The sequence below is a fragment of the Bos grunniens genome, chromosome 10 (genome assembly GCF_055505025.1).
Source record: "Bos grunniens cultivar Pamir isolate PY7600 chromosome 10, Bosgru_T2T1.0, whole genome shotgun sequence".
Classification (NCBI taxonomy): Eukaryota; Metazoa; Chordata; class Mammalia; order Artiodactyla; family Bovidae; genus Bos; species Bos grunniens.
The window spans coordinates 39,717,433-39,743,072 of record NC_141174.1 but is presented as its reverse complement, the minus strand read 5'-3'; the positions used below and the strand labels follow the sequence as shown (position 1 = coordinate 39,743,072).

Below are 25,640 nucleotides of genomic sequence, written 5' to 3'. Positions count from 1 at the left end.
AATGCGGGTTCGATCTTTGCATCAGGAAGATGCCCTGGGGAAGGAAATGATACCCCACCGCAGTTTTCTTGCCAGGAGAATTCCATGGGCCAAGGAGCCTGGTGACCTACAGTACATGGCATTGCAAATTGTCGGACATGACTGAGCATCTGAGCACAGCACAATGCATAGGACTTTCCACCCATTTCATTTGAATTTTTAGAATAGCATTTTTTGTTTTCCCTCCTGAGGTAAACACATATATAGCATACATAACACATAGGTTAAAAGAATAATAATGTAGAACTTTAAAGCTACAAAATAAAATTAACATAATTTACTACTATTAAATTTTAATATATTTTCCAATCTTTTTGTTATGATTTTTATTTTTTCTAGTTAGGATTAAATTAAATAAACTGCAAAAATAAACAAATGGGACCTAATTAACCTTAAAAGCTTCTGCACATCAAAGGAAACTATTAGCAAGGTGAAAAGACAGCCTTCAGAATGGGAGAAAATAATAGCAAATGAAGCAACCGACAAACAACTAATCTCAAAAATATACAAGCAACTCCTACAGCTCAACTCCAGAAAGATAAACGACCCAATCAAAAAATGGGCCAAAGAACTAAATAGACATTTCTCCAAAAAAGACATACAGATGGCTAACAAACACATGAAAAGATGCTCAACATCACTCATTATCAGAGAAATGCAAATCAAAACCACTATGAGGTACCATTTCACACCAGTCAGAATGGCTGCGATCCAAAAGTCTACAAATAATAAATGCTGGAGAGGGTGTGGAGAAAAGGGAACTCTCTTACACTGTTGGTGGGAATGCAAACTAGTACAGCCACTATGGAGAACAGTGTGGAGATTCCTTAAAAAACTGGAAATAGAACTGCCTTATGATCCAGCAACCCCACTGCTGGGCATACACACTGAGGAAACCAGAAGGGAAAGAGACACGTGTACCCCAATGTTCATCGCAGCACTGTTTATAATAGCCAAGACATGGAAGCAACCTAGATGTCCATCAGCAGATGAATGGATAAGAAAGCTGTGGTACATATACACAATGGAGTATTACTCAGCCATTAAAAAGAATACATTTGAATCAGTTCTAATGAGGTGGATGAAACTGGAGCCTATTATACAGAGTGAAGTAAGCCAGAAGGAAAAACATAAATACAGTATACTAACGCATATATATGGAATTTAGAAAGATGGTAACAATAACCCGGTGTACGAGACAGCAAAAGAGACACTGATGTATAGAACAGTCTTATGGACTCTGTGGGAGAGGGAGAGGGTGGGAAGATTTGGGAGAATGGCAATGAAACATGTAAAATATCATGTAGGAAACGAGTTGCCAGTCCAGGTTCGATGCATGATGCTGGATGCTTGGGGCTGGTGCACTGGGACGGCCCAGAGGGATGGTATGGGGAGGGAGGAGGGAGGAGGGTTCGGGATGGGGAACACATGTATACCTGTGGCGGATTCATTTTGATATTTGGCAAAACTAATACAATTATGTAAAGTTTAAAAATAAAATAAAATTGGAAGAATAAAAAAAAAATAAATAAATAAAAAAGGATAAAAATTGCATATAAAAAAAATAAATAAATAAATAAATAAACTGTATCTTTTTCATTTTACTAATCTTATGATGTCAACACTTCCAATGTCATTAAATCTATATTTTATTTTTCAGTTGATAGCAGATTTATATTAAGGATCTTTTAGCAAATTTTCATTATATCCTACTTTACATTCTTAGTGACCCTTCTGGATAGTAGGGGATATGATTGTTAAAAACAGATGAAGATAAAGCTACTGGAATGGGACACACTGATTTTTGGTGTTATAAGGAAAACACTGACCTGGTGTTGAGTGAGGGTGTGGTGAGGGAAACCTAAGGACCACTAGAAATACAAATACAGAGAGAGGAGAGGCATTGATAATCTTTGTCTTTCAGAAATGCCCTAAAGCCTTCCTCCCTAAGGAAAGAGCCCTGGTGAGGCTCTCCCAAATTGTAGCAAGTACCTTAAATATAACTGATTGCTGGATCTGCTGTCCCCCTCCAGATGGCTTTGGTCATGATTTGATCACCAGTTCCCTTAACCTTACTGAGGAAGTCTATTGGAAGTAACAAGGATGACCCTCTTTTCTTTACTGCCCATGCAAAATACCTCCTAATGATTCCTCCCCCAAACATAGTCATTCTCTGGGGGAAACAAATGTCGCCTCTCCAACCCCTGGTAGGATGAACTAACAGGACAGATTTAAACTGACTACCTAAGGTGGTCCCTTCAAAAATGAGGATAAGACTCAACAATTGGAACTGATTTGGGATTCCTAGGGCCTTCAGTGGGTTTCCCTAGTGGCTCAGAGGGTAAAGCGTCTGCCTACAATGCTGGAGACTCGGGTTCAATCCCTGGGTTGGGAAGATCCTCTGGAGAAGGAAATGGCAACCCACTCCAGCATTCTTGCCTGGAAAATCCCCTGGTTGGAGGAGTGTGGTATCCTATACAGTCCATGGGGTTGCAGAGAGTCGGACATGACTAAGCAACTTCACTTTCACTTTCAGGGCCTTCAACCAGTGGTGAGGTCACATTGGGAGCCCTGCCCACCTGCACATTCCAGGTTAGTTATAAATAACACTTTCTTTCCAGGGGTACACTGTGTGTTCCTGAAAATTTGCTTCCTCTAAGGGAATCAGGCTCAGCTCTGGAAGGTCTTCAGGTCAACCTCACTGATTAAGCTTGTAATAAGTGGCAGAATTGCCCTAGATATCCTCTTTGTGGGTCAAGATGGATTCTGTACAATTCTCAATGCATCTTACTTTATCTAGATTAAGGCCCAGGCCAAGTGAAAAAGTCAGAACAGAAATTTAAGGACAAAGCCCCTTAATTTTCTAAAATGGACACTAATGGTTTATTAGATTTGTTCAGCTGGAACTCTTGGAGGTATAGCTGAGGTCAATACTGGTTTTTGTTTATTTTATGTAGATTTATGTAAGCCATTTAGGATACTACAGCTTAAAGTTTTTATTTATTTAGAATCTTGATAAGCAGCTTGGACTATATCTTTTGGCTGTTTAGGTTGTGGAATTTTACTTTCCTGCATTGAAAGATACCACTATGCCAAAGCTAGCTATTGGTTAACATGGGTCTCTGTGGTATAGATTCTAACTGGTTATGCTATGGATGTGTCTAGATTTCTTTCTGGTACTGGTGCTCACATAATGGGGAAATGTCTATATCAGGAAGATATATTCTTGAGGTAGTGACTTCAAAATCAGGATATATTCCAATATAAAATAAAAAGTTAAAAAATTAAATGGCAGTAAGAGACAAAAAAAGATAAATAAGAACTCTCAAATGATATAAATCTTTAACGTGCTTCCTAGGGATAAATAAGGCTTCCAAGTTTTTCAGGCCTGGAATAAGAGGCTTTGTCAATGGGGTTCTGCCAATATTTTGCTGAGTTTCTTTTTAAGGGGAAATTTTGGGGATCTTAAAATTTTCTTAATTGTTTTCCTTTCAGTCTCTTTATAATTTACATAAGTTTCTGGAGGTGAGAAAGGCATTATCAAGTTGCTGTCTTAACCAGAATTGTGATGTTCCCTATGAATCACACTATGTTGCTAGATGTTATATTAGATGTGAAAGAAGCAAATGGAATATATTGTCCTGTAAAGTGGTATCATATGTGTGTAAAGACCCCTGCCAGAATAATCACTCCTCCCTTAGTCTGTTAATGGCATGCCATTCTGGATCTCTAGAGAGAGTTCCTGAAGTGAGACTTGTCAGAGCTGTGACCAGATTCAGTGACCCAAAAGCCACAACAGATATTCTGTTTAGCGGTGGGTGTGGGAGGCAGGGTGGTGTACCTCTCTCAGGTGTTGAGAGGTTTCATGAAAACTACTGAGTACCTCATCCTTGCTTGTTTCTGTAATAATCAAATTGCATCCATCATTTTTCACTCCCCATAAGACTTATTATGATTCTTGATGTGCAAATAAGGAGACAGGCTTGAAAATAAGTCATTTACACAAATCATACAGTTTGGAGCTGGAAGAACTCAGATTTGATTGAGAAAATGTCTAGCTTTCAAATTCATGATATTTCTACAGGGTAATGTGGTAAAATACATAAAGAATTAATAGTCTAGCCAAAGATCTCACTTTAAATGGATTTGTACCGATTTTGGCAAGCATTCTTGATACAACTAAGAAAATTACAAGTACACATGTTCAAACCCTGAGAAAGGATAGAAGCCAGATAGTAAATGAAGGAAATAGAGAGAGGGAGAAAGGTCATAATATTGAATGTACAGTCATCAGTTAGAATATCTGGAAACTGAGTATTCCAGAAGGGAAAAAGTCAAGTAGATACTTCATAAATATTGAGTAATGACACCACTAGGAATTTTTATAGTCTGGGAAAGTTTTTAAGTCACAGTCTATTGTAAGTGACTTTTATGTCAAGTACTTAGAAAAGCTAAACAGCAGTAAATTAGACTTGTGATTAAAAGTTAACAAGGACAGAAATAGAATTTAGTAGAAGTAACAAGAACAGCAAAAAAAAGCTAGAAGAGAAGAATTGTAGTCTTGGATATCCAGGTAATTACTAAAATTAAATTAGTCCTATTTTATTCTACTAACTTTTTAGGTTTAGATTCTCAGAGGTTGAGCCTTTGAACTTATTTGTAGTATTCATGGAAATGTCTGCAGCTTAAGGTTTATGAGAAGTCAAAGCTATGTTATTAATTGTGAAAGACATATTTTAGTGATTTTTATTTGATTTAAAGATAGTGAAACCTAGATATATAAAATAATTAATAAGACTATTTTATAAAACACAGAAACTGATAAAACATAAAACAAAGAAAGCAGTTACATGAAACTAAAGATTTAATGATTAAGGAACATGGAAACTAGAGGATTCCTCCAGAGATATTAATAAATAAGAAATCCATAACTATATCTTCCCAAACTTTGATAACTGACTTGCATTTGACTTAAACAGAAACCAAACATAGTAACTATATTAGCTGAATACTATCTATATCTTCCCAAACTTTGAATATTGACTTGAATTTGGCTTAAACAGAGACCAAAGTTAGTAATTATCTTAGTTGAACACTATTTATATTGTGCTGTAAAATGATGTATCAGTTCAGATGTGAAGTTTAGACTTTTTTTAAGAGGTCAAAGAGCTAAGTGTGTTAATTACCTAATGCGATAATATGTGGATACATTTCCAATCTAATCTCATTTATTTTAAAAGATTATTTTACTTAGTCATCATAATAATCCTGTATAATATTTATTTTCTGTTTTATTGATGAGGAAACTAGTTCAAATAGAACTAACATGCTGTAACTCAAAAAGTAGAAATCAGATTTGGCTCTTTTAACTCCCAATCCAATATTTTTCCATTTTACCTCAATATTTTCCAATCATTGTTTCTGGCTATTAAGAATAATATTATTAGAAACATTTGCATACATGTCTTTGAGTGAGCTTATGTTATATTTCTTACATATATAGCTAGAAGTGGAAATGCTGAGTCATATAATACTCTCCAAAGAGCTCCATCCACCATTACTTATTTTATGAGATCTTTTCATTCTTTGTGATGAAAACATGAATTATTCTTCACCTGTATGAGCTCCAAATGTTGTTTAAACCTTTGCCTTTCAGTGGTTCTTTCAATGACTTTGGGTAATTTCTTTCTACACATGCACAACTCTATACTCAGACAAAGACATGAGGGGACCCTCTGCAGATCTCCAGTGCTGTCTCTCTTGTGTTCCGTTCTAGTACATTTCCCCCATGAATTTGAACAAGATTGCCTGACTTCTGATCTCTTTCTTCTGTACTTAACAAGGATGCTGAGCATAGTTTGGTTTCCCCTATCCCATACTTCCTATGGGGATCTGCATTCAGACATTAAGCTGAATGCAGGAAAATACAGGTTTCACCTTATTTATGTGTGCTTATTCTATTAGAAATCATAGTCTTCTGCCATTTGCTTCCCAAAGTCTGAAAATTGTTGTTTCATATATTTTTACTAGTGTTATAATTTTTTGAGGTGAAAAGGTGAGTATAGTTTCCTGTTATGTTGTGATAAGAAGCAGAAATCTCTGAGTTTCATCAATTTAAAGAGTACATTTAAAGAGTAGACTGAAGTTCAGAAAATATTTTGATCAGTCATCACTACCATACCCAAAGACAGATCTATCATCAGAACACAGGCTGTCTAGCTCAAGGTGTTTGAAAACAACTTCTGAAATATTTAAAATAAGAATGGGCATATAAACAGAAGGTGGATTATTGATTAACATGGGCTGGGGGTAGAGGTCTGGGGTTTCCTCTTGGGGGGCTGAAAATGTCCTGGATTTAGATATTATTTACTGCTGTACAACTTTGTAAATATACTAAAAACTATTGAACTGTACACTTTAAGAGGATAAACAATACCTATATGAATTATATCTCAATAAGGCTATTTTAAAATGGCTATTTCTAATTTTATCAGGTGTTTGCCATACTGGATTAAAAATAAGAACCAACATATTCTGTCATGGCAACCCACTCCAGTATTCTTGCCTGGAAAATCCCATGGACAGTAGAGCCTGGCGGGCTGTAGTCCATGAGGTGGCAAGAGTCAGACATGATTAGCAAATAAACAATAACAATATATTCTGTCTATAGGAAACACATGTTATATACCAAAGATATAGATAGGGTAAAAGTAAAGGGATGACAAAAAGATATACTATGCGATGGTAACCCATTATTTTTCATTTTCATGGCTATTAGTTTTCATTAATGCCTCTAATTGAAAGAAATAAAATTTCTTTGAAATGAAGATTAATTTGAAAGTCCTCTAATGCAAACTTTTTACAGATGCTCTTTCAATTGTTGTTGTTTAGTTACTAAGTTGTGTCCAACTCTTTTGTGACCCCATAGACTATAGCCCGCTAGGCTCCTCTGTCCATGGGATTTCCTAGGCAAGAATACTAGAGTGGGTCGCCATTTCTTGCTCCAAGGGATCTTCCTGACGCAGGGTTCAAAGCTGCACTGCAGGCAGATTCTTTATCAGTGAGCCACCAGGGAAGCCCACCCTTTTAGTACTAGGTCCTTTGCCCTCCTTTTCAAGGCCAGGAATAATGCAGTTAGAAGATATTTTCCCATGTTCCTGCTATAAGTCAGTATGTAATAGGCATCCTTTGGTTTGTTTGGTCAAAGAATGGTGACCCTCCTCAGCGTGAGGACTTTCTGGAATCCTCATGGTCCTATGGAGCTTGTTTTCTGTCTTACTTCCCTCTGCACCTCTTGATTCCAAACCTCCAGGAACAGGGTTTCCAGTCTGATATACTCTCCTGTAAGGCCAGCCACAGAGTATCTTCACAGTCCCCAAGCTGATCTTGTCCTTGGTTAAACCTTTCCCCAAAGGCAGAACTAATGAAGATGTGTCAGCATGGCAATACCTGTGTGGCATGTAGCAGTCTCTCACCTGGATTTTAAGAGGCAGAGTTCTTGGGGATGGAAATCTAAAATCAGGGTGCCAACATGGTTCAGTTCTCTTACTGGCTTACAGAGAGCCACATTTAGATGTATGCTTACAAGACATAGGACTATTTCATCATTCTAAAAGTGAGGACTAAAGGGGAATAGTCAAGGCTATGGTTTTTCCTGTGGTCATGTATGGATGTGAGAGTTGGACTGTGAAGAAGGCTGAGCACTGAAGAATTGATGCTTTTGAACTGTGGTGTTGGAGAAGACTCTTGAGAGTCCCTTGGACTGCAAGGAGATCCAACCAGTCCATTCTGAAGATTAGCCCTGGGATTTCTTTGGAAGGAATGATGCTAAAGCTGAAACTCCAATACTTTGGCCACCTCATTCGAAGAGTTGACTCATTGGAAAAGACCCTGATGCTGGTAGGGATTGGGGGCAGGAGGAGAAGGGGACGTCAGAGGATGAGATGGCTGGATGGCATCACTGACTTGATGGACGTGAGTCTGAGTGAACTCCAGGAGTTGGTGATGGACAGGGAGGCCTGGCGTGCTGTGATTCATGGGGTCGCAAAGAGTCAGACACGACTAAGCAACTGAACTGAACTGAAAGGGGAATAAAGAGGTAAAATTACATGATGAACTCATAATTCTGTAGTCTTAATGCTGATGCATTGCTCACTGAGAATACAAAATATGTCTTAGCTGATTTGAATAGCACTGGAAAATTATGAACACAGTGACAGACAAGATATGTATTTGTAGATATGTACTTGGCTTCTCTTTGGGTCAGTCCTTCAGCTGACTTTTTTGCACAGAAAATGTTTAATAAAATCATTTGGGAAGCATTTCATGAAAGTGTCATGTGGATTATAATTCTCCCTGAGCCTGTATCAGCAGGATAAATGCATTTTAAAACAGCTGAAATACTGACTACCAGCTTTTCTCTATATTCATACTGAGCGTATTTGTGCATAAGAAATTCTTGATAGGAAACTTTAAGATAAGTTGAATAAACTGGCAAAGAAATCCTGTAAACCTGAGTAGAATGAGTCAGTTGTACTACTTTAACTCATATTTGCTTGAAAATATCTAGGCAAGGCAGAGGAATGGATAATGCCCTTCACTAAAATGTTGTTCTTGACCCATGGTTGGTAGACTCCAAGCAGAGCAAAAAGGAAAGGCTGAGTACTAAATGAGGCTGGCATTTTTAGGTTTCAGCATGTAATCCTACATACTTCAGAGCCTGAACTGTTGATCAGATGTTCTAGGTCTAAGTCTTGTATGACCTTGAACTAGTGCCTAACTCTTCAAACTTCATCAGTGTAATAGGGATGATAATAAAATTACCTCATAGAGTAAAGTTATGGGAGGTTGACTGATCTAATCACATGTAATACAATACAGGGCCTGCTTCTTGGTGAATACACTTAAATATCAGATACTGTTGTTGCTGTTATTATGTTGTTGTTATTATTATTCTAGATCCATAATCCCTAATTTACATTTATGATACCTGAAATCTCTTAAAATCAAAGTATTTTTCATAAAGTTGTCACAAACTCATTTGATAGCAAAGCCTGATCTAAGATGGTGTGAGTTTTTTGGTAGATTTTTTAATTCCCTTTTGATGTGTATGTCCATTTGTTTAGCTGTAGAAATACTAAAGTTTTTGATTATGGGATGTCGACCAAAACCTCACTGGGAGTGTTCATTAATATGTGTCATATCAAGAGTTTTCAGCAAGGAATGATTGACCTGTGTCTTCATTGTTATTATCATCACCAAAAGTCATAAAGTAATTACCTTTTTTCTATACACAGCAGGGAAAATTTGGAGTGGACACAGTTCTATAGGAAAATGGTGCCACCTGTAAGTGAGAAGTGAACAGCTAACACTACATTTAATTACAGTCCTTGCCTAACTTTGGTACATTCTGACTAAAATGTCTAGAAAAGGATAAAAAATGAAACAGATTTAAAATATAAAAAGAAAACTTAAAATGGCTGCTCACAATATATTGCATCCTTTGAAAAATGGGTATTACTTGCAAATATATAGGCAAATTAATATTTTTTACCTATTCAGCTAATGATAAAACATACTGAGAAGAAGAGTTGACTAGAAAGTCAATAGTGTGGGCTTGCAATACAAAAAGTAATCCAGAAAGTGTTCCTGATTGTGAATAACTGCCTATTTAAGTAAAATAATCCTGTCAAAAAAAAAAAAAACCTCAAGGGTAATAAACACAGTGCTGCACTGAAAGAAGACCCAGTGATCTCTTTTACCTATTTTGAAATTTTAGATAAATTTTGATAGTCTTGAACTTTATAGAAATAATTCTACATGCCCCTCAGGAGGCAGATAACAACATCAGAGGCATTTTTTATTGTAATAACTGGGAGGAGGTGAGCTAACGGCTAGGAATGCTCTTCAGTGTTCAGGACAGCCCCCTACAACAACGAGCCAGTAGTGCCAGTCAATCTAAGAAACCCTGATCTAGGCGTAGAGGTTAATGTAAACATTTTCATCCAACAGAGGTGAAAATAGTTTACCAGTGGAAAAACTAACTCCAATTTAACAGTTTAGTGCCCTGTTTGACAGTAACTTTGTGTTCAACAGCGCAGTCTTATCTTTACAATTCTTACTTTTCCTTGAATGTATTTGGAACTGATCTCTTGCTGCTTTTTTCCATTACTTAAAATCTTTGATATGTGTTCATTTTTTACTTATAATGATGGTTATTTTTTAACCTTTTGAAAATTATATTTTAATAATTAATTGGGGTACTAGCTAGAAGTGCGGAAAACTTCATAAGTGAATTTAATATATTGCTTGGCTTTCATCAATTCAGTTCAGTTCAGTTCAGTCACTCATTCATGTCCAACTCTTTACAACCCCATGGACTGCAGCACACCAGGCTTCCCTGTCCTTCACCAATTCCCAGAGCTTTCTTAAAATCATGTCCATCGAGTCAGTGATGCCATCCAACCATCTCATCCTCTGTTGTCCCCTTCTCCTCCTGCCTTCAATCTTTGCCAGCATCAGGATCTTTTTCAATGAGTCAGTTATTTGCATTAAATGGCCAAAGTATTGGCCAATGAATATTCAGGACTGATTTCGTTTAGAATGACTGGTTGGATCTCCTTGTTGTCCACGGGACTCTAAAGAGTCTTCTCCAACACCGCAGTTCAAAAGCATCAATTCTTTGGCGCTCAGCTTTCTTTTGTGGTCCAACTCTCACATCTATACAAGATTACTGGAAAAACCGTAGCTTTGACTAGTTGGACCTTTGTAGAAAGTAATGTCCCTACTTTTTAATATGCTGTCTAGGTTGGTCATTGCTTTTCTTCCAAGGAGCAAGCATCTTTTAATTTCATGGCTGCAGTCACCATCTACAGTGATTTTGGAGCCCAAGAAAATAGTCTCTCACTGTTTCCATTATTTCCCCATCTATTTGCAATAAAGTGATGGGACAGGATGCCATGATCTTAGTTTTCTGAATGTTGAGTTTTAAGCCAGCTTTTTCACTCTCCTCTTTCACTTTCACCAAGAAGCTCTTTAGTTCCTCTTCACTTTCTGCCATAAGAGTGGTGTCATCTGCATATCTGAGGTTATTGATATTTCTCCTAGCCATCTTGATTCCAGCTTCTGTTTCATCCAGCCCAACATTTAGCACGATGTACTATGCATATAAATTAAATAAGCAGGGTGACAGTATACAGCTTTGATGTACTCCTTTGGCTTTCATGGAAACGGTGAAATGTCAGATGTTGCCATGGTCAGTGTTACTTAAAGTAGGTTGATTTTCACCAGTTATTTCGGGTGTTGCAGGTATCATTGCTAATTAGATTCTGCAATTCTTTGACCCTGAACTTATCTTCCTACTCAGGTAACTGCCCTACATTTTATGCTAAAAAGATACCTTCCCCCCTCCCCCCACAATGCTTTTATTCTTAACTGTAAACTAAAGTTCAAATAGCATTGGATCTATTTCCTATATCCCGCTCTCCCTTCATCTTGATGTCCTGAGTAAAAGCCTTTTGGCAAAGATGTGAGATTTTTTCCTATAAGTTTCCAATCAGAATAAGATAGACAAGGATCCTGTACTCAATGAGTTTATACATTTCTAAACAAATTGTTTTAACATATCATAGTCATTTATATTAACTAGAACTAACATAGTGATGTAGCTCCGTTACATTTCAATTTTAAAAAGTGTATACCCTGGATAGAAATACATCAAAATGCTAATGATGGTTACCTTCAGGGGGTGGAGATTATGAGTGATTGTTAATTTTTACTTTATCCTTTTTTGTATTTCTAGTTGTCTACTATGAACATGTATTGTTTGTAAAATTAGAAAGAAAATAATAAATGCCATTAAAAATTAAAAAAATAGGTTCCGGTTGTTCCATGTATGTGCCTGATAAGTCACTTCAGTCGAGTCCAACTCTTTGTGACCCCATAGACTGTAGCCTGCCAGGCTCCTTTGTCCATGGGATTCTCTAGGCAATAATACCGGAGCAGGTTGCCATTCCCTTCTCCAGGGGATCTTCCCAACTCAGGGATCAAACCCATTTCTCTTGTCTCTTATGTTTCCTGCATTGGCAAGTGGTAAAGGACCACCTGCTAGTTCTTTACCACTAGCATCTCTTGGGAAACCCTGTCCCATATGGGCAGGTTTTAAAGTTGCCTGAGATCTTTATCTGGGTCTCCAGAGAAAGAGTGTGTAACATACAATAGGCTTTAATTAGGGCCTGATCTGCTGAGCTGACAGCTTCCACCACCTGGAAACTGCAACTCTTTTATATGACAGGTTAACAAAAGGAACAGAGAAGGCAATGGCACCCCACTCCAGTACTCTTGCCTGGAAAATCCCATGGATGGAGGAGCCTGGTGGGCCACAGTCCATGGGGTCGCTAAGAATCGGACACGACTGAGCAACTTCCCTTTCACTTTTCACTTTCATGCATTGGAGAAGGAAATGGCAACCCACTCCAGTGTTCTTGCCTGGAGAATCCCAGGGACAGGGGAGCCTGGTGGGCTTCCGTCTATGGGGTTGCACAGAATCGAACACAACTGAAGTGACTTAGCAGCAGCAGCAACAAAAGGAAACCACAAACATACACTTGGAGATTTGAAGTCATGGAAATAACTTGACTGTTATACCAAAATTTTTCAAGTCCTGAATCTATCCTTTATTAGGTGTTTGACATTTGGTAAAGTACAGGTGATCTCTGAATCTCTGTTTCTTGCCTGTAAAGTTTCTCCAGCAGAGTTGCTGTGATAATAAATGATAAGGTGAAATGTGGATTATAACTCGTAAGATTTGGTATTTCTGGTACTTATTAGACATTGATAATTATATTTTTGTTAACTACATCTTTGATATTCACAAATAATAATAGACTTTCTGGAATGCTGCAAATATGGTTACATTACAGAATATAATTTTTGTCATGTAACATTACAATAATTGTTCCAGAGTCATATTAAATGTAAAATGTAAACATTGAATGTAGAGACTAGTTCACTCTTTCACTAAGAATCTTATTTCTAAATCTTGTGATTAAAATTTGTGCCTCAGCAAAGTTATTATGCAAAATGTAATGTACTTTATAGATTTTTAGCAAATAGTTAAAAGTATTAAAGTCATATATGTAAATTACAAGTGAGTGATGCATAGTCTCCTTTGTGGTGTAGTAACACTCTTGAGAAAATCTTATGAGATAGAAAGGGAAAAGGAGAAGAAGTAAGTCTTTGGAGTGTTCAGTCAGGTATGAATATTGTGGTAGATGGGAGAAAGTGCAGGCGTGGTATATAGAACAAAGCCACCTCATCCCTCACCCCTTGAAACTGCTGAATGTTACCTTACATGGAATGTAACTAAAGAAATAGAAGTCAGAATGAGTTGATGAGAAGGGTTCAACCTGCTTTTGCTAGCTTTGAAGATTGAGGAAGAGGGCCTTGAACCCAGGAATATAGGCAGCTTCTGGAAATAGGGAAAGAGAAAGGAAACAATTCTTACAGAGAGCCTCCAGAATGAAAGCACCTCTGCTGACATTTTGACTGTAGCCCATTGAGATCCATTTTGGATTTGCTGAGCACCAGAACTACACAATAATAAGGCTGTGTTAAGTCAGCAAGTCTGTGTTAAGTTCAGCAAGTACTGGAAGCTGAAACTCCAATACTTTGGCCACCTGATGTGAAGAATTGACTCATTTGAAAAGACCCTGATGCTGGGAAAGATTGAAGGAAGGAGGAGAAGGGGACGATGGAGGATGAGATGATTGGGTGGGATCACCAACTCCACGGACATAAGTTTGACCAAGCTCCGGGAGTTGGTGACAGACAGGGAGGCCCCGTGTGCTGCAGTCCATGGGGTCACAAAGAGTTGGACACGACTGAGCGACTGAACTGAAGCCAGCAAGTTCATAACTTGTTACAGCATCAATGAGAAGTTAATACAACAGGGAATCTGGTTTGTCCATGAAATACGTAAGGAGAATATAGAAGAGGTGTATCTCCTTTTTTTAAAATTCCAACTTGTTATACATAAATTACAGGGAGGTCATCAAAGGAAGTGAGATCACAGACCACCCAAATGAGCAGAGATAAAAGACATGTAGGTGCACATCTCATTCATTGATGGAAGGTGAGTGTATTTTGATGAAGATGTTGGAATGGGGAATGGAATTGCAGTGGCTCATTGATCTATTCATTCATTCATTCACTTGACATCTATTTAGATGACTTACTATGTTTCAAGTGCCAGTATTGATAATACCATCTCTTTCCTTCTGGAGCAGTCTTCTCAAGAAAAAAAATATTTAATAATTTCTGAGTGGCTCAGATGGTGAACAATCTGCCATAAATGCAGGAGACCTGGGTTTGATCCTTGGGTCAGGAAGATCCCTTGGAGAAGGGAATTGCTACCCACTCCAGTATTCTTGCCTAAAGAATTCCATGGACAGATGATCCTGGTGGGCTACTGTCCATGGGGTTGCAAAAAGCTGAACAACACTGAGGAACCAACATTTTCACTTTCAGATATACATGACACACTTCAATAATGGTGTAAAGGAAAGGAATTGTTATAGAAAGTCATGCTTACTGAGAATCTAATTTAGATTGGGAGAGTCAGGAAAAGCCTCCCTGAGAAAGTGACATTTTGCTAGACTGTAGAGGACAGCCAAGCTAAGGACTCTGCAGGATCTTACAGAGAAGGCAATAGAATATGAAGAGACTTTATGCTGGGAAAATAATTGGAGTATGGATAATATATGGAGCAAGAAGAGAATGTCTAGAAATGAGCTGCCTGGGTAGACAGAGACAAGATTACACAGGAATTTGAGGCTTTTATTATAACAATATATATTGTGATTCTTGATTACTCTGATTTCCCATATTTAAACTTTAGCTTTAAATGTCAGGATAATGGCAGAGATGGAAGGCTTGAGCTCTCATCTAGCTTAATTGCTTTAATTTCAAGTTGAAGAAAATGAGGTGCAGGATGGTTACCTAGGTAGGTTAAAGTTGTACAAGGCAGCTCTGGGTCAAGAACCAAGTTCTCCAGACTTGAACACTGCCCTTCTTCACACATGACACTGCCAGTCACTAAGACTCCAGTGGCTTCAAAAGGGACTGCTTCCTGAAGGGATAGTCTAACAAAGGGCCCATGGGTCATTCTGTTATCCCCCTCTCCCCTGGACCAGCCTCCTTGGGATGCCCAAATGGCCAGTCCTCTGGGGACACAGAGGAATTCCAGTCTCTAGGAAAAAAGATCCCCTCTTATGGAGATAAACATCAGATTTATGTTTAAGGGAGCCCTCATAGCGCATCTCACCACAAAGAAAAGATCTGAAGTTATAAAGTCTCACTTTTACTTTTTGCTCTGTTCTATACTTACCAACTTCCTCAAGGTCTTCTCAAAGTGAAAATTTTACTGCCGAGAGAAATACAAGGAGCTATTGAATTCTCTCTGCTGCTAAGTTGCTTCAGTCATGTCCGACTCTGTGCGATCCCATAGATGGCAGCCCACCAGGCTCCCCATTCCCTGGCATTCTCCAGGCAAGAACACTGGAGTGGGTTGCCATTTCCTTCTCCATGACAGTCAGCTGCTGCTGCTGACTGTCATGGACAGTCAACTGCTGCTGCTGACTGTCATGGACAGTCAACTTCTCTCTAGTTGATGAATAAAAATACTTTCATTACAAAATAAGCTAATTTCTTATTTTTGTGGTAATGTATATTTCTTAAGAATTTGTAGTTCACTCATAATTTGTTGCCATTTTGTAAACTGAGAAGTTTTTCTGTGACTTGAGTGGCTTCCACAGCCCCCACCACAGCTGAACATAGATATAAGTGATCCTACAAATACATGTTAAGGGAGTTGTTACCATGTCATTTAGTTGCATTATGTTGTTACCTTGTATTATAGAATTCTCCGATGTTATTTGTCTAAATGATAAAATGCAGGCTCTCAAAGCTGAAAGAGACTGAGAGGGAGAGAATATTTTTCTGCTAAATATCTGTTCTGAGTGGCATGATATTTTGTTGCCTCAAAAGTAGAGTCTAAGGTAACAAACACCAAAAAAAAAAAAGAAAGGATTCCAGCTTTATCCCAACTCCCTTTCCCACATCACTATAATCTAGGCCTGAATAATTTTTACATAGATGCAGCAACCTAGTTTGTCTACTGTCTTTTAGACAGCATTTTTTAAAGTTAATTTATTTAATTTGGAGGCTAATTACTTTACAATATTGAAGTGGTTTTTGCCATACATTGATATGAATCAACCATGGTTATACATGTGTCCCGCATCGTGAACCCCCTCCCACCTCCCTTCCCATCCCATCTCTCAGGGTTGTCCCATTGAACCGGCTTTGAGTACCCTGCTTCATGCATTGAACTTGGACTGGTGATCTATTTCACATATGGTAATATACATGTTTCAATGCTATTCTTTCAAATCATCCCACCCTCGCCTTCTCCCACAGAGTCCAGAAGTCTGTTCTTTACATCTGTGTCTCTTTTGCTCTCTCACATATAGGGTCATCATTACCATCTTTCTAAATTCCATATATATGCATTAGTATACTGTATTGGTGTTTTTCTTTCTGACTTAATTCACTCTGTATAATAGGCTCCAGTTTCATCCATCTCATTAGAACTGATTCAATACATTCTTTTTAATAGCTGAGTAATAGTCCATTGTGCATATGTACCACTGCTTTCTTTTCCATTCGTCTGCCGATGGACGTCTAGGTTGCTTCCATGTCCTAGCTATGGTAAACAGTGTTGTGACGAACATTGGAGTAGATGTAAACGTGTCTCTTTCAATTCTGGTTTCCTCAGTGTGTATGCTTAGCAGTGGGATTGCTGGGTCATATGGCTGTTCTATTTCCAGTTTTTTAAGGAATCTCCACACTGTTCTCCATAGTGGCATACTAGTTTGCATTCTTACCAAGACTGTAGGAGGGTTACCTTTTCTCTGCACCCTCTCCAGCATTTATTGTTTGTAGACTTTTTGATAGCAACTATTCTGACCGCTGTGAGATGGTATCTCATTGTGGTTTTGACTTGCATTTCTCTGATAATGAGTGATGTTTAAAATCTTTTCATGTGCTTGTTAGCCATCTGTATGTCTTCTTTGGAGAAATGTCTGTTTAGTTCTTTGGTCCATTTTTTGATTGGGTCCTTTATTTTTCTGGTATTGAGCTGAATGAGCTGCTTGTATATTTTTGAGATAAATTCTTTGTCAGTTACTTTGTTTGCTATTATTTTCTCCCATTCTGAGGCTGTCTTTTCACCTTGCTTGTAGTTTCTTTAGTTTTGCAGTTTTTAAGTTTAATTGGGTTCCACTTGTTTATTGTTGCTTTTATTTCCATTACTCTGGGAGATGAGTCATAGAGGATCCTGCTGTGATTTATGTCAGAGAGTGTTTTGCTTATGTTTTCCTCTAGGAGTTTTATAGTTTCTGGTCTTACGTTGAGATCTTTAATCCATTTTGAGTTTATTTTTGTGTATGGTGTTAGAAAGTGTTCTAACACTTCTTTTACAAGTGGTTGACCAGTTTTCCCAGCACCACTTGTTAAAGAGATTGTCTTTTCTCCATTGTGTATTCTTGCCTCCTTTGTCAAAGATAAGTTGTCCATAGGTGTGTGAATTTACCTCTGTGCTTTCTATTTTGTTCCATTGATCTATATTTTGTCTTTGTGCCCGTACCATACTGTCTTGATGACTGTGGCTTTGTAGTAGAGCCTGAAGTCAGGCAGGTTGATTCCTCCAGTTCCATTCTCTTTCTCAAGATTGCTTTGGTTATTCAAGGTTTTTTGTATTTCCATATAAATTGTGAAATTATTTGTTCTAGTACTGTGAAAAATACCGTTGGTAGCTTGATAGGGATTGCATTGAATCTATAGATTGCTTTGGGTAGTATACTCATTTTTGCTATATTGATTCTTCTGATCCGTGAACATGGTATATTTCTCCCATATGTCTGTGTCATCTTTGATTTCTTTCACCAGTGTTTTATAATTTTCTATATATAGGTCTTTTGTTTCTCTAGGTAGATTTATTCCTAAGTATTCTATTATTTTCATTGCAATGGTGAATGGGATTCGTTCCTTAATTTCTCTTTCTGTTTTCTCATTGTTAGTGTATAGGAATGCAAGGGATTTCTGTGTGTTAATTTTATATCCTGAAACTTTACTATATTCATTGATTAGCTCTAGTAATTTTCTGGTGGTATCTTTAGGGTTTTCTATGTAGACAATCATGTCATCTGCAAACAGTGAGAGTTTACTTCTTCCTTTTCAATCTGGATTCCTTTTATTTCTTTTTCTTCTCTGATTGTTGTGGTTAAAACTTCCAAAACTATGTTGAATAGTAGTGGTGAGAATGGGCACCCTTTTTTAGTTCCTGACTTTAAAATCTTTCAGTTCTTCACCATTGAGGATAATGTTTTCTGTGGGTTTATCATATATGGCTTTTATTATGTTGAGGTATTTTCCTTCTATGCCTGCTTTCTAGAGGGTTTTTTTTTTTTAATCATAAATGGATGTTGAATTTTGTCAAAGGCTTTCTCTGCATCTATCGAAATAATCATATGGTTTTTATCTTTCAATTTGTTAATGTGGTGTATAACATCGATTAATTTGTGAATACTAAAGAATCTTTGCATCCCTCAGATAAAGCCCACTTGGTCATGATGTATGCTCTTTTTAATATGCTGTTGGATTCTGTTTGCTAGATTTTTTTTTTTTTAATTTTTAAGTGTTTTAATGAGAAATACATTGTACATTTAATGTAGTGTGATCATTATCATTCTTTCTGTAGTGATGCAAATTTCGGTTCTTCTTTCATCCTTTCAAGAAGAGAAAATGCATCCCTTTTAAGTTGAGAAGGAAGTCAGTGCTGTCATTCCAACACACTTGTGGTGTCATTTAGAAGATTTGCTGCACAGAGCTCCTCTTTTCATTTCAAGATACGTTACTTGGTTCTCACAAGGTTCCAGTGGCTACATATATATATCCCACTCATGTATATGCGAAAACATTATGGAGTCTTGATGGCACAAAGTCAAATGTAGAAATCCTAGGGCCTGTAATTTCATAAACCTTTAAGGAATCTATCAATACCATAGGGGTAATTATCATTCAGGAAAGACTATTCTTTATCACATTCAATCCCTGGAAATCTTGCATCCCATCAGTGTGCTTCAGGACCACCACCCTTCAAGGCTTGCCAGACCCATGCCTGACCTTCAGGGGTGTCTGAAATACTGAACTCTCCAATCCCTCACCTAACCCCCAGGCTGGAGCACTCACTCCTATGGACAGCCCTGACTCTGGACAGTCCATGAGTTTGACAGAAATCAAATCAGCAATTTGAAAAAGAAAGCCCACCCTATTTGAAAAGGCAAGGGCAGCAGAGTGATGGGGAAGCAGCCTTGGAAGGAAGGTCTTCTGACACGTGGATGAGCCCTTCACATCATGCTAAAGAGACAAGTATTGTCACCAAGTGCTGAATTTTCCCACAGGGCCAATGCCTATATTTTGAGTGGGTTGGGTGGAAGAGATGGATAGGGAAACATCTCTTACAGTCATATGAACCCATTCAATGTGACTGGCTGCATTAATGAAATATAAGATTATGGCATGTTTCCATTGCTAGAATTTTGATGGGGATTTTTGCATCTATGTTCATCAGTGATATCGGCCTGTAGTTTTCTTTTTTGGGGGCATCTTTGTCTGGTTTTGGTATTAGGGTGATGGTGGCCTCATAGAATGAGTTTGGCAGTTTACAAATTCTGCAATTTTATTTCTCTAAATTTTTAGTAGAATTCACCTGGGAAGCCATCTGGCCCTGGTCTTTTGTTTGTTGGAAGATTTTTGATTACAGTTTTATTTCTGTGCTTGTGATGGGTCTGTTAAGATTTTCTATTCCTGGTTCAGTTTTGGAAGGTTATACTTTTCTAAGAATTTGTCCATTTCTTCCAAGTTGTCCATTTTATTGTCATATAGTTGCTGATAGTAGTCTCATGATCCTTTGTATTTCTGTGTTGTTTGTAGTGATTTCTCCCTTTTCATTTCCAATTTTGTTGATTTGATTCTTTTCTCTTTTTTTTCTTGATGAGTCTGGATAATGGTTTGTCTATTTTATTTATCTTCTCAAAGAACCAGCTTTTAGTTTTGTTGATTTTTGCTATAGTCTCCTTTGTTTCTTTTTCATTTATTTCAGCCCTAAATTTTATGATTTCTTTCCTTCTATTAACCCTGGGGTTCTTCATTTCTTCTTTTTCTAGTTGCTTTAGGTGTAAAGTTAGGTTATTTATTTTATTTTTCTCTTATTTCTGGAGGTAAGCTTGTATTGCTATGAGCCTTCCCCTTAGCATTGCTTTTACTAAATCACATAGGTTTTGAGTTGTCGTGTTTTCATCTTCATCTGTTTGTACGTATATTTCAATTTCTTTTTTGATTTCTTCTTTGACTTGTTTATTCAGAAGCATGTTGTTTAGCCTTTATATGTATGTATCTTTATTAGTTTTTTTCCTCCCTGTAGTTGACATCTAATCTTACCACATTGTGATCAGAAAAGATGCTTGAAATGATTTCAATTATTTTTAGTTTACCAAGGCTAGATTTATGGCCCAGGATGTGATATATCCTGGAGAATGTTCCATGTGCACTTGAGAAAAAGGTAAAATTCATTGTTTTGGGGTGAAATGTCCTATAGATATCAATTAGTTCTAACTGGTCCATTCTACCATTTAAAGTCTGTGTTTTCTTGCTAATTTTCTGTTTGGTTGAACTATCCATAGGTGTGAGTGGGGTATTAAAGTCTCTCACTGTTATTGTGTTACTGTAGAAGAGCATTTCTTAAAGTATGGTTTTAAGACCACTTACCTTAAAGTCAGTTGAGCCTCACCAGAGTTCTGTGTATGAGAACCTGCATACCAAAGATTGAAGACTGATGCTCTAGAACTACTCACTTTCATACATTATCAAAAGAGCTGCTACACTGCAGCTTCCTTGGGTTTCTCCATTAGAATACAAAGTCATAGCTAATTTTTCATTAATATTCCTATGTAGAACCATTTGACTGAGCATTTTAATTTAGTCTCTCAAAAAAGAAAGATTTGAGATGTAGAAGGTACATAAGGGTGCAGTGACATCACTTATAGGTCTTCCAAGTATATAACCCATGTCCCCAAACAGGACAAGTTCACAGTCCAGGTTTCCATCTTTGAAATCTGTGGTTCTTGTTAGATGTGAAGACTGTGACTCCTGGAGGATGATATCAGAGTCATTTATTGGATGACACCAAGAACTGAACCAGGATGAAGTATGTCTTCAAAACTATCAAGATACCTACTTAAGTTACACTAGCTTATAATTATAGTTTAGCCACACTTCTCCAAAGACATTAAAAAAAGGGATATATTCCTTATTATCCCATCCATCCAAAGTTTTGTGTAAAAAGAATAGGTTGTCTTTATATTGGCTTAGTTACTCTGAAGACCTGCTCACTGCAGGCAGCAGTCTAATGTTTATAGACTCAGTCACTTAATTTAACAAATTTGAGTCTATTAGTGCTATACACTGAAATATTTTGTGGTCTTTAGTACAAATTGAAATGTATTAGTGCATGTAAGTTATGAAAAATGTATTAGTATGTATGTAAAATATGTATGTCAATGTATTGGTATGTATGTAAAATATGTATGTAAAATGTATTAGTATGTATGTAAAAATATATTAGTGAAATATTTTGTGGTATTTAGTGCAAAATGCACAATTGCACTCATCTCACATGCTAGCAAAGTAATGCTCAAAATTATCTAAGCCAAGTTACAGCCATGAACTTCCAGATGTTCAAGCTAGATTTAGAAAAGGCAGAAGAACCAGTGATCAAATTGCTGACATCCATTGGATCATCAAAAAAGCAAGAGAGTTCCAGAAAAAAATCTACTTCTGCTTTATTGACTATGCCAAAACCTTTGACTGTGTGGATCACAAAAAACTAGAAAATTCTTAAAGAGATAGAAATACCAGACCACCTGACCTGCCTCCTGAGAAATTTGTATGCAGGTCAAGAAGCAACAGTTAGAACTGTACATGGAACACAGACTGGTTCCAAGTCGGGAAAGGAGTACGTCAAGGCTGTATACTGTCACTCTAATTATTTAACTTATATGAGAAATGCTGGACTGGATGAAGCACAAGCTGGAATCGAGATTGCCAGGAGAAATATCAATAACCTCAGATATGCAGATGATGCCACCCTTATGGCAGAAAGTGAAGAGGAACTAAAGAGCCTCTTGATGAAAGTGAAAGTGGAGAATGAAAAAGTTGGCTTAAAGCTCAACATTCAGAAGACGAAGATCATGGCATCTGGTCCCATCACTTCATGGCAAATAGATGGGGAAACAATGGAAACAGTGAGAGACTTTATTTTTCTGGGCTCCAAAATCACTGCAGATGGTGACTGCAGCCATGAAATTAAAAGATGCTTGCTCCTTGGAAAAAAATGTATGATCAACCTAGACCGTGTATTAAAAAGCAGAGATGTTACTTTGCCAACAAAGTCCATGTAGTTAAGGCTATGGTTTTTCCAGTAGTCATGAATGGATGTGACAGTTGAGCTACAAAGTAAGCTGAGCATGGAAGAATTGATGCTTTTGGACTGTGGTGTTGGAGAAGACCCTTGAGAGTCCCTTGGACTGCAAGGAGGTCCAACCTGTCTATCTTAAAGGAAATCAGTCCTGAATATTCATTGGAAGGACTGATGCTGAAGCTGAAACTCCAATACTTTGGCCACCTGATGTGAAGAATTGACTCATTTGAAAAGACCCTGAGTGCTGGGAAAGATTGAAGATGGGAGGAGAAGGGGACAACAGAGGATGAGATGGTTGGATGGCATCACCAACTCAGTGGACATGGGTTTGAGTAACCTCCAGGAGTTGGTGATGAACAGGGAGGCCTGGCATGCTGGAGTCCACAGAGTTGCAAAGAGTTGGACATGACTGAGCGACTGAACTGAATTGACTGATCAACACTAAGCTTTGTGATCACAGGTGACATCTGTGTTGTTTTCCACTGAATCTCTAGCATACTACAAACACTATGTGTCTTGCACTTAGTAGATGCTTAAAAAGTATGTGTCAAATATATGAATGTAAGTGTCATTATACAGAGGAAAACATGTAGTGACTAAACTAGTATTTTTTTTTTTTCAAGCAATGGATGTATTGAGCAGCTAAATCATGGTCATCCAATTGCTTTTATGAGTCCCTCTGTCCTCACAGTGTAAGATATAGCTGTTTCTACACTACTGCTTATACAATGTTGCTGAAAGGCACAGGAATAGAAGCTGTCTAGCAAAAATAGATTCATTTATGTGCGATCTTGACTGGAGCTTCAAAACTGGCTGACTTAGCATTTGGGTTTTGTTTTCAGATATTTGTTTCCCTTTACCTCTTTTAAGCACAAATCAGATGAAATGAATGTGGTGCTCTGAAACTGCAAAATCAGAAGTAAGCTAGCTGTTTTGCACTGAGCAGCACAGTTCTCATCATGCCTGTGTCAGCAATCCAGGCCATACTGAGCCTCCTGGGAATCTCAGAGATCAACAGAACACACTTCATATGGCAGGATTTACTGCTGATACTCAGCCCTGGCTGGGGTTACAGTATCCTCCACAGTTTGCTACATAGTTAACATACACAGTATTGTACCTCTACCCTCTCAACCTAGTTCAATATACAGTATGCAACATACAGTTAATGTATAAGTAGGAAAATATCACAATCGTACATTGAGTGAACAGAAAAGGGAAACAAAATTCTGGGGCACTGACTATTTGCCAAATATTGTGCGAGGTACTTAATAAACATTGCTTCCTGTGATGCTCTCATTAATCCACTTGAAAAGGAATGTATTACCCCTATCATACAGATAATGCATGAGAGTACCTAACAAATTCTACAAGCAGAAGGGATATGACCTAGGACTGTTCAAATCCCAGGCCAATGCTTATTTCATGATTTCTAGTTTTTCAAAATACATCCAGGAGACAGTGTCTGTGTCTGAGTGTCTGGGTCTTGGTCAGACCCGGTGAAGTAGTTTATTTTCTGAAGTTCTCTGAACCCTTTCTAAGTGCTTGAGATCCACCAGGTACACCTTTTCCAAAGAAGTATTACTGCTCTGGGTAATGAGTGATCAATATTTGCCTACCTAAATTATACACATTCTTGAGACTGAGCTTAAAAGTCCCTTTTGTATAAGGGCATCTCCTTCCTTCCTTGATGCTTCTAGAGAATATTAATTACTTGACTTTTATTTTTCTCTTTTTTTTTGTTTACTGTTCTTCATTCAATTAGACCTATTACTTTATTGTATATTTTTCTAAACATGGAGAATATAGGGAAAAGTAGAAAAACCCCTCAATTTGTGGAACAGAAAGACATGCCTAGAAATAATTGTTCATTATGCTAAAAGTGTTACATATAAGCAGTTGTAGATTACACTGCGAAGAGTGTCATACAGTTACTAATTGTCACCGAGGGTGAGATGAGGGATAGTGAGGATAAAGAGGTAGGAAAGCATCCTGGGAAGGCAGAGAATATGCAAATACTTAGAGGTGTGTGAAAGAGTATGTTTTGGAGATTGCAAATAATACCACATACCTGGAGTACAACGCATGCCAAGACTTATAGGCAGAGTACACATGAAAAAATATCCCAGAGACAGATCTTCAAGGCATCTGTAAACCAGTTGAAATTATTGGACATTTGTTTTTTCCTGAAGATGAAACAAAGATCTGAGTTGCTCTTAAATATGTTTGATGATATTTATATTTTAGAAAGACTATGTTGCAAGAAGTAGCGAGAAAATTTTAAGCAAGAGAGGGTACTATTAAGGGCCAGGAGACAGTTTGGGTGTTTACTATTGATTTCCAAAAAAGTTTTTAATAGCCTCAGTGCCAATAGTAATCAAGAGTCAAGCAGAAATTTGAAAAATGTTTGGGTAACTAATACTAGAGATAATACTTGATGAAATAAGGAATTAGGAGAGGGAGAAGAAGAGGACTTTAAGCATTCTAATTTAGAAGGCTAAAATGCTGCTGCTGCTGCTAAGCCACTTCAGTCGTGTCCGACTCTTTGTGACCCCATAGACGGCAGCCCACCAGGCTCCCCCGTCCCTGGGATTCTCCAGGCAAGAACACTGGAGTGGGTTGCCATTTCCTTCTTCAGAGGCTAAAATAGGAAACACTTAAAGAGAAGAATACATTGTGAGGAAGATAATTTCATTTAAAAAATATGTTAAAGTTCCATTTAAATAATGTACAAAAACAAGCACAAATAATCTGTGGTCACAAAGGTCAGAATTTTATTTAACTTTGGTAAGAGCATGCTTAGTGATTTGGGCAGAGCACATTGAAGGTCTCTGCGGTTCTAATGATATATTTCTTGATTTGGGTGGTGGTTACATGGCTTGGCTCACTTTCAATTTGTATACTTGTTCATATAATTTATTTATTTAAACATAATTTAAAAATAAGTTCAATGAATAATTTTAAGAGCAGTGTAAATAAAGTTGAAAAGAGAATCAGTTAAGGG

General features: G+C 37.5%; 1 long non-coding RNA gene across 4 annotated transcripts in view; it reads left to right on the top strand.

Moving 5' to 3' along the window:
- The window catches only part of LOC147364384 (uncharacterized), a 610,904-nt gene that overhangs the window by 364,777 nt on the left and 220,487 nt on the right, over positions 1-25,640 (top strand). For 2 of the 4 annotated variants that reach the window (XR_015134444.1, XR_015134441.1), the window contains one exon: positions 2,576-6,449. The exons of the other annotated variants lie outside the window; for them this stretch is intronic. This is a non-coding gene — a long non-coding RNA (uncharacterized LOC147364384). Of the gene's footprint in view, positions 1-2,575; positions 6,450-25,640 lie in introns of those variants that run through there. 4 annotated transcript variants of the gene reach the window in all.